The sequence below is a fragment of the Dipodomys merriami genome, unplaced genomic scaffold (assembly GCF_024711535.1).
Source record: "Dipodomys merriami isolate MVZ:Mamm:240054 unplaced genomic scaffold, mDipMer1.0.p SCAF_3, whole genome shotgun sequence".
NCBI classification, from domain to species: domain Eukaryota; kingdom Metazoa; phylum Chordata; class Mammalia; order Rodentia; family Heteromyidae; genus Dipodomys; species Dipodomys merriami.
In genome coordinates, this window is record NW_027204492.1 from 96,208,669 (window position 1) to 96,226,540 (window position 17,872).

The 17,872-nt window shown below is 37.6% G+C and overlaps 1 long non-coding RNA gene across 1 annotated transcript in view; it reads left to right on the forward strand.

Annotated features, from left to right (window-relative positions):
* Positions 1-15,750, forward strand: part of LOC138839668 (uncharacterized) — a 48,046-nt gene extending 32,296 nt beyond the window's left edge. The window contains exon 3 of the long non-coding RNA XR_011376008.1: positions 15,654-15,750. This is a non-coding gene — a long non-coding RNA (uncharacterized lncRNA). The remainder of the gene's footprint in view (positions 1-15,653) is intronic.
* The last annotated feature ends 2,122 nt before the right edge of the window (positions 15,751-17,872 follow it).

A 17,872-nucleotide genomic window follows, 5' to 3' on the forward strand; every position in this document is an offset into this window, starting at 1 on the left:
TTAAAACCATTCCTTATATTTTTCTAATTAACAAACCATCTGATACTGATTAGAGATAAAGTTGAAAGGCACCATTGGAGGCTGAATTTCTCAATATAGACTGAATTGTTAAGTAACTAGTAGTGTGTACTCCTGATTAAAGGCCTTAGAGGCTTCCAAATGATGTTCAGGATGTAGACTGAAAACCAATACACATAAATATGCTACACAAATAATTTTATTAGATATTTTAATGAAAATTGCAGTTAATATTAGACATTTTTGGAACACCAAAAATCTACCCTTTCAACACAGAACTGCCTGTGTGTGGAGTTACTCTAGAGAGGCTGTCCTTCTTCCCAAATTGGAGAGTACCTGGGTTTCCTAATTTCTTAATCTCAGCTCTGTGCTACATGTCTCATTCATAGCTAAAATGAAAGCTCCTCTCATGGTAATGACTGAGGTGGGGGAGGTCAATCGGAAAACATGAGGCTTTGTAGGGTGTAGAGTTAGAACTGGCTTTTAGTCACTTCTACCCATATCCCATAGACCAAAGCAAATCAGTAGGCCAATAAAAAGTCAAGGCGCAGGAAAGTACTTCACCCACAATGAAATTATAACAGAAACAGCAATATCTTTGCAATTGCATTTTTTTACTCAATAACTAAGCAGGATGTTTTGAGTTTTAAAAAGATGCATATTTTTCCTTTTCTTTCTTACTCTCCTATCTTTATTTCCTCCATTCCACTGCGGGTTGCCCGTTTCCCCATGTGAGGGAATTCAAGAATGTTTATAGTTCCAGGCAAGGCCACCATCCTCCTTATCTCACTGACTTCAGAAATGCAAGAACGTTTGGAACAGCAAGGAATACAAATCTGGAGACTGACGCAACACATTGGAAAATACATGTGCCTAAGGCCACCATCTGGCTGAAAGTACTGCTTCAACATGCACATCCAGAAGTCCATGCTCCTGGGATTTTTTTTTTTAAGAAAAACTCTCCTTTCACCCCATATACTAGGAATATGCTTCATTCAGAAATAATGGCTCAAGCAGGACTCATTTTTTCCTGGCAAAAATGATAAATCTTTATTTCCTTTTCTCTATGACCCTGATCTCATATGTGAATTGATACTGAATCCAGGGGACCAGATTTCTGGTCACTACAAACAGTTAAATCCAGGGAGGGCTATAATATCTAAGCAAGTTATTCAGCATTTCAGAGTTCTTGTACAATTCAAAAAAGTACCTATTAAAACATAATTGACAGAGAAGCAAAAAAGGTTTTGGGTTTGGCATTTGTTCCATTTAATGTATAAATGCTAAGGATCTAATGCAGATACAATTTACAAAAATAAGAATTTGACAATCAAATATTGAAGACACTGTAGACAATTCAAGAGAAGTAATATGAGAAATGCCAAGATACATCAAATATCACTTCTTTCTCAGGGATCTTGAGGTTTAGGGGTTCAGCCTGGAAACTGTGGGTAGTGTGATATATTAATGTAAAGTAGAGTGATTATGATTATCAGTTTGGGACTCAGTACTAGATTTGCATCTCAGGACCACTTTCTGAATCAAGTTTAAAGATAGTTGGATCAAGACTCAATAGAATTTTGTTTAGTTAAAGATATTGCTTCCTCAAAATTGGCATCAGATTACAGTTTTTAATCTGGTGCTTTAGACATAGTTTGATTATGTGACTTGTATGAATATCAATTCAATGGGTAATATTTAAAATTTAAATGTCTGCCATCTTGAGGACTTATTTTCTACTCCAAAGAAGACCGTAGACACCTTTCCCATTGCCCATAATTTTCCATTAAATGATTCAGTGTTTTCTCAGTTGTTACCTTTCTAAAGTCTATCTCTTCCATCAGATCCTAAATCAACATCACTATAATCTTTTTCCTGCATTCATGTAACAGCTTCCCAGCTAGTTTTCTTGATTTCATTTGTGGTACTTTGTATAGCAGCTGCTGTGTTCTTTTGTGTATTAAATTATATTTAAAGCCTTCCCAGTGGCTTCCCATCATATTCAGAATAAAATGCAAATGACCTGCTAGTCTTATGAATCCTTCCTATGACTGTCTCCCTTCTTTACTACCTTAGTCATGTAACAATCTTGTTTCTGCTCTAGGATATTAGTATTTCCTAATACCTTGAAAAGGACACTACTCACTCCTTTAAGACTTCTGATTAAGCCAGGTACCAGTGACTCATGACTAATTCTACTCAGAACGCTGAAGTCTGGGGATCATGTTTTGATTCCAGTAGGAAAGTCTGTGTGACTTTTATGTGCAATCAACCGCCAAAAATCCAGAAGTGGAGCTGTGACTCTGGTGGTAGAGTGCTAGTCTTGAGCCAAAAAGTCAGAGATCCCCTAGGCTCTGAGTTAAAGACCCAAGCCCACAAAACAAAACAACAACAACAAAATCCCATTTCTTTTTTTCATAATTTTTTAAATTGTGAAAATACTGTACAGAGGGGTTACAATTACATGAGCAAGGTAATGAGTACATTTCTTATCAAACATTGTTGCCTCCTCCTTTGTTTCCCCTTCCCCTTCCCATACCTTCCTCCCTCCCCCTCCCCTCTCCCCCCTCCCTGGTCCCTTCTTTCCCCATCCCTCCCTCTTCCCTTCCCCTTTCCTCCCCCACCCGCCTGGGTGCCAAAATTGTAAAGTTTGTTTTTCGACATAATGTCTTGTACATCTCATTGTTGCAATGGGTCCACCATATCCCTGTTTAAACAATTTGTTTTTTCCCTTCCCCTCTCCAAATTATACCAACATCAAATACAGTGAAAACAGGTGTTATACCATTTCTGATCAAAGGTCACCATCTCATTAAGACTTTTACTTTTTTTTCTCTTCCCCTTCTCTTTCCCCTTCCCTTTTCTTTTTGTTGGTAATACTGGAGATTGAATTAAAGGCCTCACATTTGCTAGTAGATGCTCTGCAACTGGCCATACCTCCAGCCCCTTTCAATGTTTTTTTTTTTTTTTGGTTGGTCCTGGAGCCTGAACTCAGCCTGGGCCCTGTCCCTCAGCTCTTCAGCTCAAGGCTAGCACTCTACCACTTGAACCATAGCACCACTTGTGGCCTTTTCTGCTTATATGATACTGAGGAATTGAACCCAGGGTCTCATGCATTGGAGGCAAGCACTCTACCACTGAGCCACCTTCCCAGCCCCTCACTGGTTAATTTTGAAGTAGGGTTTGTCCTTATGCCCAGGCCAGCCTAGGCTATGATCCTTTTTTATTTTTTTAAAAAAGTGTTTCCCAGTGTAACTGAGATGATATGAGGCATTGCATCTAGTCAGTGTATTTCCCTGGTTACTTGGATAAATTTCACTCCACCATTTCTTGCCATTGATTGAGGAGTCTTGCAAACTTTGTTTTGTCCAAGTTGGCCTCCCATCATCTTTGCCTTTCAACTATCTAGGAATACCAACTTCAGACTTGACTGAAAAACTACTGCTAAAAAACACTGCTAAAACATTTATTACCTAACTAATATAGATTATTGACTCTTGACATTTGTTTTCATATTATACTTTGATTGCGTTGGATTTTGTTTTTATAATCAATTAGTTGGGTAATATTTCATTGTGGCATGTCCATATATGCATAAAATGTATCTTCTTTAAAATAATATTTTTATTATCTTTAAGTAGTTGTGTAAAGGAGTTACCATTCAACAAATTAGTGTATAAGAACAATGTATTTTGATTGATATTACTCCTTTCATCATTTCTCTCCCATTCTCCTAAAAAATTATGCTTTTTGTTTTCTTTTTGATGTATGTCAGTCTTTGGAATTAGCTTCTTTATTCCTTTGGCTTACATTTTCATTTTTTTTCCTTTTAGCATTAGAATGACAGATTAGGGTTTTTGTTTCTACTTTATGCACATTGAATTGAATATCAAACCAAGTTGCTGAGTCAATAAAGGCTTAAATAAGGGATCATGCCCATTTTAAAACCAGAAATAATTTAGAAAAAGAAAATTTGTGTGTGTGTGTGTGTGTGTGTGTGTGTGTGTGTGTGTGTGTGTGTGTGTGTGTGTGTGTGTGTGTGTGTGTGTGTGTGTGATGGTCCTAAGGCTTGAACTCATGGCCTTGAGTTCTTGCTTAGCTTTTTTCCAGTCAAGGCTGGTACTCTACCAATTTAGCCATGCCACTACTATTGGCTTTTTGCAGGTTAATTGGAGATACAACTCATACAAGTTTGATAGATTTATCTGCCTGGACTAGCTTTGAACCTCAGTCTTCAGATCTCATCCTCCTGTAACTAAGAATATAGGTATGAGCCACCAAGTGCCTAGCTAACTATGGACTCTTGCTTTGTGTTCTGGGACTAGCTACTCCAAACTCAGATTTTCTCTGAGTTCTACATTTGTAGACTCCTTATGAACTAGCCTGGAAACATAAAATAATCTCCATCACACAAGCACTTCCTGCTTCTTCTGCACAGGTCCACTCCACAAAGTTGCTGTCTTCTGTAAGACTCAACTGTGTTTGCTTTCCTTTTTAATTTCAGTAGAATGAATCGACTTAATTTGTTGAATTAATAGGTTGGAATTGTTATTTTTATTTTAAAAAAATCAATGTCATTTCAAGAAAAATAACAGTGATAGAATTTAGTAATGGACATATTTGGCAAGTGGAAATTTAGGCTTCATCTTATCTGCATTGCCTTTCACTTAACTTTCTCTCTTTCTTCCCCACAACCCTTTTCCCCCTCCTTCTACTCCTCCTTCTCTCTCTTCCCTTTCCCTACAACAAACTGGGACTTGAACTTAGGGTCTGGCTATTGTCCCTTAGCTTTTTCAGCTAAGGGTTCAATTCTGGGGTTCTACCATTTGAGCCAAAGCTCTGCTTTTGGTCCTCAGATCTCAGCCTCCTGAATAGCTAGACTTATAGGCTTGACGCACTGGTACCCAGCTGCTCCTTTTCTTAAACTTGACATTGTAAAACTTGAAAGTATCAACAGTCTTTCAGTATAGCCATCCCTTAGCTCACAACTCGACCCTTTCCCTCCTCACCTATCCCCACCCACCATTATGTCTGATTCTCACCAACTGTCACAATGAAAACTCTGCTGGTGTATTAAATGATAAGAAATTATTATGAATCAAATAAGTAATTATCATAATAAGTAATTATTATGAATCAAATAATGCTTTTAGACTGAGAGTCACATTTGAGGATAAGGGAATAGAGAATTTGTAAGACTGTACCTTTAAGACTACAGTTTCTCAAACCATCACCTGTATGACTTATTGAAACATAGTCCTCACCTTCAGATGTTCTGATTCATCAAGTCTGAGTAGCACCTAAGGTGCAGCATGTATAAAAAAACCCAGGAGTAGCTATTGCTATTGATCAGAAAACCACAGCTTGAGAACCACTATGTTGCATCTAGTCATGTGAGATAGTACTTGAGTTCATCTCAGCTCCCAATCAAGTATGAACAAGACTCCAGCATTCTTTCCAAGCCTCCTGCTCAAAATTTGAGTCTTTATGCTCCTTCATTTTGAGACTCATATTATGCTAGTGTGAGAAAAGCATAGGATTTGGAATAAACAGTATTTGGTGTTTCTTTAAAGTCTCTGAGCCTGTTTTTGTATTAGAAAAAGCAGAAAATAAATACAGTCTATCTACTTTATGTGGACCTTATGAAGATGCTTGATAAACCTAGGAGCAGTTATTGTTCTAATGTAAACAGTTATTCCAGGTACTTACCTGTCAAATATAAAGTGACCAGAGACCAAACCCTCCTTTCTGCAAACTGCAGCTACTTGTGCTCCTTGTGTCACCCACACAGTAGTCTCTCTGAATTCTTTTTTTTTTTTTAAATCTTTATTGTAAAGATGATGAACAGGGGCTTACAGTTACATAAGTAAGGTAATGAGTACATTTCTTTTTGAACACTGTTACTCCCTCCCTCATTTTCTCCTGCTTACCCCTTCCTACAACCCTCCCCTCACCAAGTTGTATAGTTTGTTTCCAACATAGTCTCTAATGAGTATCATTGTTGCATTAGTTCATATTTTGTCGTGCTGTTTCTGTGATTCCCTTTCCCTTCCATGGATTGGATAAATGTATATAAAAGACAAAGGGTACAGAAAATAAAACAGAGAAAAAAATGAACTGCATACAGGAAATAATAAGAACCTCTTGTTTCCAATTCTTGGAGTTCATGTTGATACACTTCATTTTATATGGTCTTATGCACTTAGCGATTGGGCTATTGAGATCCCCTGTTAAGAATATCATAGACATAGTTATTCCAAATGAGGGAAAACATGAAACCTACTTTTCTTTGGGCATGGATTGCATTGTTTAATATAATTTTTGCAGGTCTTTCCATTTCCTTATGAATGGGACAATACTATTCTTTCTGATGGAAGCATAGAAATCTAGTGCTCCCACCAACAGTGCAGTAGCATTCCCTTTTGGCCACATCTCTGCTAGCAGAATTGACTAAACACTTGTAGAAAACTGAAGCTGTATCTTTATATATCTCCCTGCATCAGAATCAACTCCAAATGGATCAAAGACCTCGAGGTAAGATCAGATACTCTGAAAATATTACAAGGAAGGAATAGGGCAAACATTAGGGCTCTTCAGCACAGGTTGAAACTTCCTTAGTAAAGACCCAGAAACACAACAAATCAAAGAAAGGTTGGACAAATGGGATTGCATGAAGCTCAGAACTTCTGCATGGCAAAGGACATGGCTAGCAAGATCAATAGAAAGCCCACAGACTGGGAGAAGATCCTCACTAGCCATACAACAGACTAGGGCCTCCTATCTAAAATATATTTAGGATTCAGAAAAATTAAATCCCCCCAAAACAAATCCCTAAAGAAATAACCACTCCATTAACAAGTGGGCTAAAGACTTAAGGAGATACTTTTCTGAGTAAGAAATAAGAATGGCCAATAGACACTTGAAGAAATGCTCTATCAACTTCTCTAGCTATAATAGAAATGCAAATCAAAACAACATTGAGATTCTACCTCACCCCAGTTAGAATGGCTATAATCAAGAAATCTAATAACAACAGATGCTGGAGGGGATGTGGCCAAAAGGGAACCCTATTGCATTGTTGATGGAAGTGTAAACTTGTTCAACCACACTGGAAAACTATATGGAGTTTCCTCAAAAGACTATACATTGAGCTCCCCTATGACCCAGAAATCCCACTTTTGGGCATTTACCCAAACGATCACAAGGCCATACTAAAGCTACCAGCACAACTATGATTATCGAAGCATTATTCACCATAGCTAAGATGTGGAACCAACCTAGATGCCCCTCAGTAGATGAATGGATCCAGAAAATGTGATACACACACACACACACACACACACACACACACACACACACACACACACACACACACACACACACACACACACACACACACACACACATACACACACACACACACAATGGAATTCTATGCCTCCATCAGAAAGAATGGCATGGCCCCATTTATTATGAAATGGAAAGACTAGGAAAAATTGTATTAAGTGAAGTAAGCCAGGCCCAAAGAAACATAGGTCCCATGGTTTCTCTTATTTGCAATAACTAGTACATCTCTAGGACAAGCAGAAAAGGTCAGTAGCTATGTACATATGGCCATATAAGATGATGCTAAACATAATGAACCCCAAGTTAGAGACACAGGGGTTTTATTTTTCTTGCTGTTGTTTTTAACGTTCTTATAATGTACCATGTGATTTTTTTGGTTTCGTTTTATGTTCTTCCCCCATGGTATAACCCCTGTTTTCACTATATTTGATTTCAGTGCCCTATATCTTGTATATACATTTTTCTAATTTGGGGAGGAGAAGGGAAATAACAAAATGCTGAAACAAGGGTACAGGTTGACCCATTGTAACAGTGAGATGTACATGATACTATGTTGCAAATGACCTTTGTAACCTTTGGGGGAGGGAGGAGGTGGGGAAGTGGGGAGGTGGGAGGGAAGGGATGGTAGGGGAAAACAAAGGAGGGGCAACAATGATTGATAGAATATGTAATCATTACCTTACTCATTAACTATAACCACTCTGTACAGTATCTTTACAATAAAAATATTTTTTAAAAAGAATGGCTAATAGATACATGAAGGAATGCTCAACATCTCTGGCCATAAAAGAAATGCAAATTAAAACATTTAGATTCAACCTTACCCCAATTAGAATGGTCATTATCAAGAAATCTAGTAACAACAATCTTCTTTTATGATTCATCATGCCCTTCCCAGAGTCTCACATGGCAGCAGATTTTACAGATAAACAGAAACTCTCTTTGACATTTTGCATATTCTTAGAGTATGTCTATTTTCTGTCAAGAAAAAAAATCTACGAGAACAACTTCTGTCCAGTAATCTTTACAGCCAGTGCATTCAGAACATGTCAGAATCGACCTGTCATGTGCATGATTCATTCATATATTACATTCCATTTTTCTCTCTTACCTCTTATATGACAGTAACTGGAGACAAATGTTTTTCTCATTACAAAACATATTGCTATGCATTCTACCTTCCACAATCTGTATATCCCTACCCCTGAAAGTATTAGCTCTCTAAGGGCAGAGACCCAGATCTAGGAACAGCTGGGAGGAGCCATTGTAGTGTCCTCATAACAATTCTTACACTCAAGAGAAAATGCAGAACAGATGGTACCTCTGTAGGAGACAATTTTTACCCCCTTGAAATTATTTGTTGATGGCACGGCCCCTTACAGAAACCAGAAGGGCTCATACCACAGGTTAGGTTTTTATCCCAACTGCTGAGTTTACTCATATGTAGTATCTTCCTCTAACATAAGAGCAAGTGAACCCTAGGACTGAATAAAGATAACTTAAAGCTCATGCAAAGCTGTACAGAACAGATGTGAGAAAATGAACCCAAGATATTTGCTACTTTGGTTCCCCACTTCCTTTTGTCAAGTAAAATGAGATTATATATTCAGATGTGCACAGGAGATCAGAAAACAAGAGAGGAAGACAGCTTGCAGTCTTTTAAAATAAGTTTAATTTAAAATCTAAGAGCGTTATTTCTCTTTGGTACTGGGGCACTTGAACTCAGAGACTCTCACTCCCATTTTTGCTCAGGGCTGGTGCTCTGGCATTATGAGCCACAACTCCACTTCCAGTTTTTTTGCTACATGTGAGTCTCATGAACTTTTCTGCCCAAGCTGCCTTCTAACTGTAATCCTCAAATCTCAGCCTTCTAAGTAGCTATGGTTACAGGTATGAGCTGCCAGCACTCAACAGGAACCTAAGCTCTATACTTAATCTGAAGTAGGGTTTTGGAAAAACAATACAGTGATTCAGAGATATTATAGAAGCCTGAAACTTTCAGAACTTAAAGGGGCTGAGGTGACGCAATCAAATACCTTATCGTGGGTGTAGAGGCAGCCGAGTGGACTGGGGCACTGGAGTCACTCAATGTGGCTGCTGCTAAGAACCATATCCTGTTGAGAGAGACAGAAATACCTACTGTTGGCCAAAACACAGTCAGGCTAACCACCACTTAAAAGGTAGAACTTTATGAAGCAAGGTCACTTTATGCACTGACTTTTCCTTTGGCTAAAAGCTTCAAATCAAATTCAATTGGAGTAATTTGATCAGAAAACAATAACGTTATCAGAACTCTTCCCAGAAAGGCTCTACTAGCAGCTTTCTTACCATCATCGGTAGCAACTTAAACAAAGGATCTAATCTGTTCTGCAAAAACACTATTTGTCATGCATGAATAAAACAAAAATAACAATCCAGAGAAAGTCTATTTATATCTTCCAGAAAAGACTTGCAACAGAAGACTGGGAGGGATCACTATTGAGATGATAGAGCATCAATATGGTGACTCTGTTTTTTTGGCCCTCCCAACTTCCTTTCTTTCTTTTTATTTTGGGGTGGGGTCCGTTGTGGGCCTGAACTCTGGGCCTGGGTGTTGTCCCTCAGCTCTTCAGCTCAAGGCCAATACTCTACCACTTGAGCCACAGTGCCACTTCCGGCTTTTTTTTTTCTGCATGTGTGGTGCTGAGGAATTGAACCCAGGGCCTCATGCATGCAAGGCAAGTGCTCTACCACTGAGCCACCTTCCCAGCCCCCAACTTCCTTTCTTGATTAAAAAAAAAGTTCATGAGTAACTTGATCCCTGGTTTTGAAGCTCCTCTCTCTCTTTTTGTTTTCTGTTTGATTTTATTAACTATATTAACACATAGAAGAGCTTCCAAAATCTTGCAAAAGCATATGTAAATATACTTATACAAGATCTTATTATACCTTGTAAGGACTGTGATCACAATGTTCAATACTTCTTAATAATCTAATAAATTACAACTCTCTTGTAGTCAGTTTTTATAAATACAGTAGGCATTATAGTATTTGCATTTTTATGGTATCAAGCAATACACAAAAGTTGCTGCATTTCACAGATGTTAAAACCCTATCTGATGGTGCTCACAGCTTTGCAAATGCTGGTTCTTTTCTTTCCTTTTACCCCTTTATCTCCTCTTCTTCCTCCGTTTTTGTGTGCCAGTATTGGAGCTTGAACTTAGGGCCAGAACACTGTTCCTAAGCTTATTCATTTAAGGCTAGTGCTCTACCACTTGAGCCATAGTTCTACTTCTGGCTTTCTTGGGTAGAAGATTGGAGATAACAATCTCAGGGACTTTCCTGCCTGGGCTGACTTCCAACCAGGATCCTTAGTTTTTAGTCTCCTGAATAGCTAGGAATATAAGCCTGAGCCACTGGTTCCCAGCTTCCTACTTTTTTGATAGTACAGTACTGATATTTGAACTCAGGATTTTGGCCTTACTAGGCAGGTGATCTGTCACTTGAGACATTCCTGTAACCTTTTTGCTTTCATTCTCTTTCAAATAGAGTTTCATGTAAATCTCTAGCAGCCTGGATAGCAATCTACCTATTTACAGTTCTCAAGTAGCCAGGATGAGAAGTGAGTGCCACTACATCCAGCTCTGGATTGAAATGAGTATCTTGCATTTATGCCAAGTAAGATTACAGATACAATTCTTGGGAAACCAGCTTTGTTCTTTGCCTAGTGAAAAAGGGATTGGGAACAGGTAATTGTGATGTATAGATAGATGGTCACATGCAAAGAACAATAATTTTTAAAATCCGCTATACTCAGTAACATTAAATAAGGATAAACAATTATAATTATCTAAATGATTGCAAAAATAACATCCACATGATGTTATAACCACAACACCAATAGACTAATCTGACTGAAACTTTTGTGTGTACTCTATGGCCATCATACCAGCCATCAGTGATGATAAATGTCAAATACATTGTCTCAGCTACTAATATAAAAGAGGCTAGTATGAAAGGCATTGGCCATGGAGGGAAGGAAGAAAAAGGTCATTGAACATCCTTTTGACTCAGGGTTCTTTCCCTTCCCTTTCAATCCCCTAAGCAGATTCCATTCAACTATATCTGTATAGACTTTATTCATGCTCACATTTGGGCACAGAACAGCTATACCACTGTTTTCAGCCACTGCTTTAAAGTTACAATCTTTTTTTTTAATTTAATTTAATTTTATTTGTGAACATACTGTACAGAAGGGTTACAATTACATAGGCAGGATAATGCGTACATTTCTTACCAAGCATTGAAGCCTCCTCCTTTGTTTACCCTTCACATCCCTTCCCAGCCTCCCCCCTACCCCCCAATCCCAATCCTTCTCCTTCCCCCCTTCCCCCCCCTCCCCCCCCCCCCCCCGCACCGACATTGTAAAGCTCGTTTTGGACATGACAACTTGTACTTCTCATTGTTGCAACAGGTCCGCCTGTATCCTTAAACAACTGGTTTTAAAGTTACAATCTTGCTTCAATATTGCTACAGTCTTCCCCAATACTTGCTGCATACTCTGGGATTTTCTTTTCTTAAAAAATATTATTGTAGGGGCTGGGAAGGTGGCTCAGTGGTAGAGCACCTGCCTTGCAAGCATGAGGCCCTGGGCTCCATTCCTCAGCACCACATAAGCAAAAAGAAAAAAGCCGGAAGTGGCGCTGTGGCTCAAGTGGTAGAGTGCTAGCCTTGAGCTGAAAAGCTGAGGGACAGTGCCCAGCCCCACGACCGAACCCCCAAAAAATATTATTGTAGAGTGGATATACAGAAAAGTTACAGTTACATAAGTCAGGTAATGAGTACATTTCCCTTTGAACCATAACACCCCTTTCCCCACTCTTTCTGTTTTTCCCTCCAGTGCCCACCCACAAGTTGTATAGTTTATTTTTAACATCTTGTCTATAGAGTACCACCGCTATATTTATTCACCTTTTGCCCCCCCCAATTTCTGTGTCCCCTTGCCCTCCCAAATACAAACAAATTAACAGACAAGAAAAAAGGAAAAGGAAACAGAAACAACAACAGTGGCAACTAAAAATGTGTCTTATTTCCTTTTGTTGGAGTTCATTTCATTTTGTGATGCTAAAATATAATCTTCTGTGGCAGTGGTAACTGAAACTCAGAAAGAACAACAGTGGCAACTAAAAATGTGTCTTATTTCCTTTTGTTGGAGTTCATTTCCTTTTGTGATGCTAAAATATAATCTTCTGTCGGCAGTGGTAACTGAAACTTTGTTGAGACAAGCAGTGATGAGCACACAAAACATCAACACCTTTGATAGTCCTGCCAAGTTAACAGAGTGAAGGTATGGGAGATTTTCTCCCTTTTGGTTTCTCCTTGTGGAACTTTCTTCTCCTTCCTGAAACTCCACCGTGTTTGAGAGCTACCTACTCTAAACCTTTCAGTTCAGTCGCCAACACCATGCTTTTCATTTGTAAATTTGCTTTAAATTTCTTTTGGTTGACACATTTCAGTAAGAGATATGAGTACTCAAGATTAAGAGACTTAATAATCTTTATTTCCTGAGTTTATTCATTATGTAAAACAATACTTTTGGGACATCTACTATATAAAGAACACTTTAGTAGGCGCTGGACACACATTACTAAACATGGCAGAAAAAAATGCTTCCTTTCTTTACAGTCTTTATGTAGTACTGGATTTATTATCTGCAATTAAATCTAACTTACAAATCTTTTTTGTACAATAGTTGACTGTTCTTTTTCAAATGGAATAAAAATTAAATCAATAATTCTTAAAGTACATTATAAGAATGACTTTTATCAGAATTTCTTAATAAGCTTGTCAGTACAAATATTATAGCAAGCCCTCCATTAAACATAACAGTAATTTTAACATTCTTACCATTTCATACACCCTATTCTTTGGGTGCATCTGCTGAACATGTATTAAGATCATATAGTGGTGATTCAGATGCTTTTGTGCAGGATTATGTTAGAGATTAGCTGCTCTATCAGAAATAAATTCACTTGCCTGGGTTCATGAATGAGTTATAGATATATTTCCTAAACTTTCCAACTAAGCCACCAAGATTATGTGTTCATAATGGAGATTCCAAGCCCCTGTCTCACACAGATCAGTTCCAATGGGTCTGGAATAGGAATAAGGTAGTTCTTCAGTTTGTAGAGGTTAGAAGTTGTAGAGCCTAGTTTTAGAATAAACCTTCCAGTAGGAGACATCAGACCTACATGCCACTATGAAAACTATCAGAAGTTACATTGGACACTTTTATTCTTTTCTCCAATTTAGTGACCTTTCCCCCAACTTAGACTTTGTCTTTTTAATCTGTCTTTTTTTTCCCTCTTATGGGCATATTCATAAAACTCAGTTGTATAAGCCTTGGGCTCATTATAAAACTCATCAGTGCTTTGTATCTATTACTTTAACTGGCCCTCTATAGGATCAGTAGATCTTTCAGAGTATGGACTAACCTTATCAACCCAGTACCCATCTAGGGCTTTTCTTCAGAAATTGCTCAATAATTATTTACTCAATTCTAGCCTGCTTAACAGTCTTCTAAGGGATTAGAAGGTGTTTGGATCAAATTTAGACCATATTGTGTGAGTCTCCTCTAGCTTTGTAGTTGATTTTTTTACTTTGCTGTAAACAAAACACCAGGGCTTTTTACATCACTCTGTAATGTCTATTGATTTTCCCTACTTTGAGAAGACTAAGCACAGACTCCAGCGAGGTGGCTAAAGAGAGGAGATCAGAGCTGTATTTGAAAGTGTACTTTTCAATGTTTTGGCACTGATATCTGCTAGCTACTTCAACTATTCTACAGTTATCTCAAGAATAAAATCTCAAGATTAAAGTAAATGTATTTTTTTGATATTTTAAATGTCAGTAACTCCTTTTATTTTTATCAGTTGGACACTTTGAAATTTGAAGTTACTCATCCTAGGTAAATTTGACAAGACATAAAAGATTGATTGAGGTATGGGAAATAAGTTTTAAAACATATACTAAAACACTTAATGATACTATTTTTGTTATAGTACTGTGGTTTGAACTCAGGGCCTTGTGTTTACCAATCAAGTATTTTACCCTTTGAACCATGTCCCCAGCCCTAGGATACCCTTTATGAAAATTACTGTTAATTCTGTCCAAGCAGAAACTATTGCTGAGCATATTAAGTGAAACAGTCTAGATAATAAATGTCAGAGAATATTAGCAGATGGGGAAAACAGAAAGAGAACAGGCTTTGTAGTAATTCAATGTAGGAGAGAGCTCAGGTTCTTCATGGAATGACTGTATGACAGACATTGGTAAGTTAACAATGTTTTTATTAATCAAACATTTGGGCAGATAAATGGATGACACTCTGTATTTTTTCCTTTTTAGTTGAAGTGATATCCATTGAATATTTCCAAAAAGATATAATGTAGGATAGATATCATGAGTTGTCAGCTTGACTACTAGCATAGAATGTATAGCTGATGTTCATCAGTAGCAATGATTTCTGCTGAATAAATAAGCAAATCTTCATCCTACTTGATGCCAGTTTGATCATTCAAGATACACATTCAAATGAAAGACAGAAGAAATAAAACAAAAAAACCCATTGTTTATCACAAAAGACAATTCTGAATAGATTCTTTGTCATTGCATTTGGAAGTTATATTTATCTCCTGATTATGCCTTTTGGAAAGTAGGTTGACACTTAAATAAATTGTGAATATCCACAAATAGAATTGCCTGAACAGACTTTGATGAATTCATTGATCAATATTACAAAAGCCCATGTACTTTTGGGTAGGGACTTACTGTCTTTCACTTAGAAAATTTCATCAGTGTGACCAGATACATAATAAATTTAAATTCAGATTTTGCAGCAAAACATTGGTAAATCCCAGCCAATGTTCAAGTGTTATTTTCTGGCTTACGCTGGTAGGAAAAGGACAATAGACAAAGGTCTTACTCAGAACCACGCAGGCTATTTTACTTCAGTCCAATAATCTATTCCTGAATATGTTCTTATTTGACAAAAACTTAGCACATAGTCCCACCCAGTATTCTCTTCCTGTATTTTCCAAGAACATAATGTAAAGCCTTGGAAAAAGTAAATGTTTCTTTTCAAAAATGAGTAATTTCAGGTGAACTGGTACTATATCAGTGGGAAGGTATGATAATTTATCCTAATTCATTGTAATGATTAATACTTGTATATAAAGACAGTTTAATAAGGGAAAAACATAATAAGTTAATGTAATGGCATTTTTGGTCTTTTTACCTTTTCTTTACAGTGCTAAGGACTGAAATTAGGGCCTCACACTTGACAGGCAACTGCTTTCCCTTGTAATCACATTTTCCTCTGATAGAAGAATGCTCAGAAATGAAAACGCAAAGGTAAGTTTTTATATGCTTAGGTTTGGTGAAAAAAAGACACCTAGGTAGAGATGTGATTGGGCAAAGGTTATGATCCGGTGGTATTAAACTGAGTGATAATTCCCAGAAAGGCCTGTCTGTTCACATGCTTCATGGTTTTCCATCCTCCTGGTCATAGGGCAAGACCACTACGAAATGAGAGTGCTCATGAAAGAAGAAGGGACAGAATGACTTGTCTTAATTACTCTTGGGGGTTCTGTCTTCTGTGACCTGCTTTGATGATGAGAATTTTACCTTACAGGACTAGCTTTTTTTTTGTCGGTTGTGTGGCTTGAACTCTAGGCTTGGGCACTGTTCCTGTGCTCTTCAGCTCAAGGTGAGCGCTCTACCACTTGAGCCACAGCACCACTTCCAGGACTAGCTTTGTGGGAGGAAAAAGGGTGAACTGTAGGACAGCATAAAATGGTCAGAGAGAGACAAATTCTGCTAATGCTTTCTGAGGCATTCAAATTTCCTTTACTTCAAAGCACTCAGCATATCACAGTGCCATACTTCGTATCATTTTCTGAATCCTCAAATGACACAGATTTCAAAGAGTTCACATACATGCAGAGTTCATAACCTGAAGTTGGATGAATCTTCAGTTCTAGTCTCCTTCTAGTAACTGTTACATTCTATCTTTATGTATAAGACAGATTATATTTAAGACTAAATAATTTGCCAGATACTTCTGACTCATGCCTGTAATCTTACTTCTCAGGAGGATGAGGTCTGAGGATCTGAGGTTCAAAAAGTCTGTGAGACTCTTATCTCCAATAAACCACCAAAAAATCTAAAAGTGGAAGTATGTCCTAAGTGTTAGAACACTAGTTCTGAGTAAAAAGGCTGAGAGGCATCTCCCAGTCCCCCATTACTGGCACAAAAAGGATTGAATAATTTATTATGAAAGAGTATACATCTTTTGTATTTAGGTAATTGTTATTTTGAACATTGTACAAATATGAAGTGAATGTATATACCTACAAGAGAAAAGAATCTCACAAAGTCTTAACTGTCAGTTAATCTAAAGATTTCTAGAAATTGGTCAAATACAAAATTACCTAGCTTGGGTCTGAAATGTCAGAGCTAATGCAAACAAAAGTCTGACTTCATTTCGTGCAGAAGTATCTCATTCGCAGGGTTTCATTTTTTATTTGTTAATGAAGAAATATTTCTCTCTGTCTTTTGCATTAAGAGTAAATTTTTAAGCATGCTTCCGCTATGAAGAATGATAAATGAAAGAAAGCAGGGCAATTGCAGCGAAATCTTTGCTTGACATTATAATTTTCTAAAATACTTTCTTGTTTAATAGTTTGTAATGACAGCACAGAATTTTTGGAGCTAAAAATACAATCAAGGATTAGTGGATGTTTCTGTGTTTTAATTCTCCTTAAGTAAGAAAATGACAGGATTTAAAATATGCTAATTAATACTTGGGCAGATGGCATATAGTTAAGAATTCTAACTCTTAAACCACAAATCAGAAGATAGGTTGGATAGTCGCTTAAACTACCATCATTTCGATGGTTTGGATATGATGGTTTGGATATGATTTGAGTGTCCCTTAAAGGGTCCATGTGCCAGAAGCTTTGCCCTCAGTATGGAATGTTCAGAGCTGGTGAGACCTTTAGGAAATGGAGCTTAGGGGTCATTGCTCTCTAGAAGAATTAACTTAATCTTCACAGAACCTCCAATTCTTTCCTAGGAGAGGTGGTTGTTATTTTTTTTTTTTTAAAGATGAGTTATCTCATCTTCCAGTCTAGTCATGTGATCTGTCTCTCTTGTGTTGCTGCTGTGATAGATCCTTCATAATGCAACAAGGCCTAGACTATGGTTGTAGAAGAGTTAGCACCATGCTCTGAACTGGGTGTTCTTGACTATAATCCTAGCGACTCAAGAGGCTAAGAGCTGAGAAACTGGCCAAGGCAGACAAATCTGAGAGATTCTTATTTCCTTATAACCAGCAAAAGTTGAAACTGGAGATGTGGCTCAGGTGGTAGAGCACAGAGCTGTGAGTAAAAAATCTAATCAAGAATATGAGGCCTGGAGTTGGTACTTTTGGCCTCTAAAACTGTAAGATAAACAAACTTGCTTCATT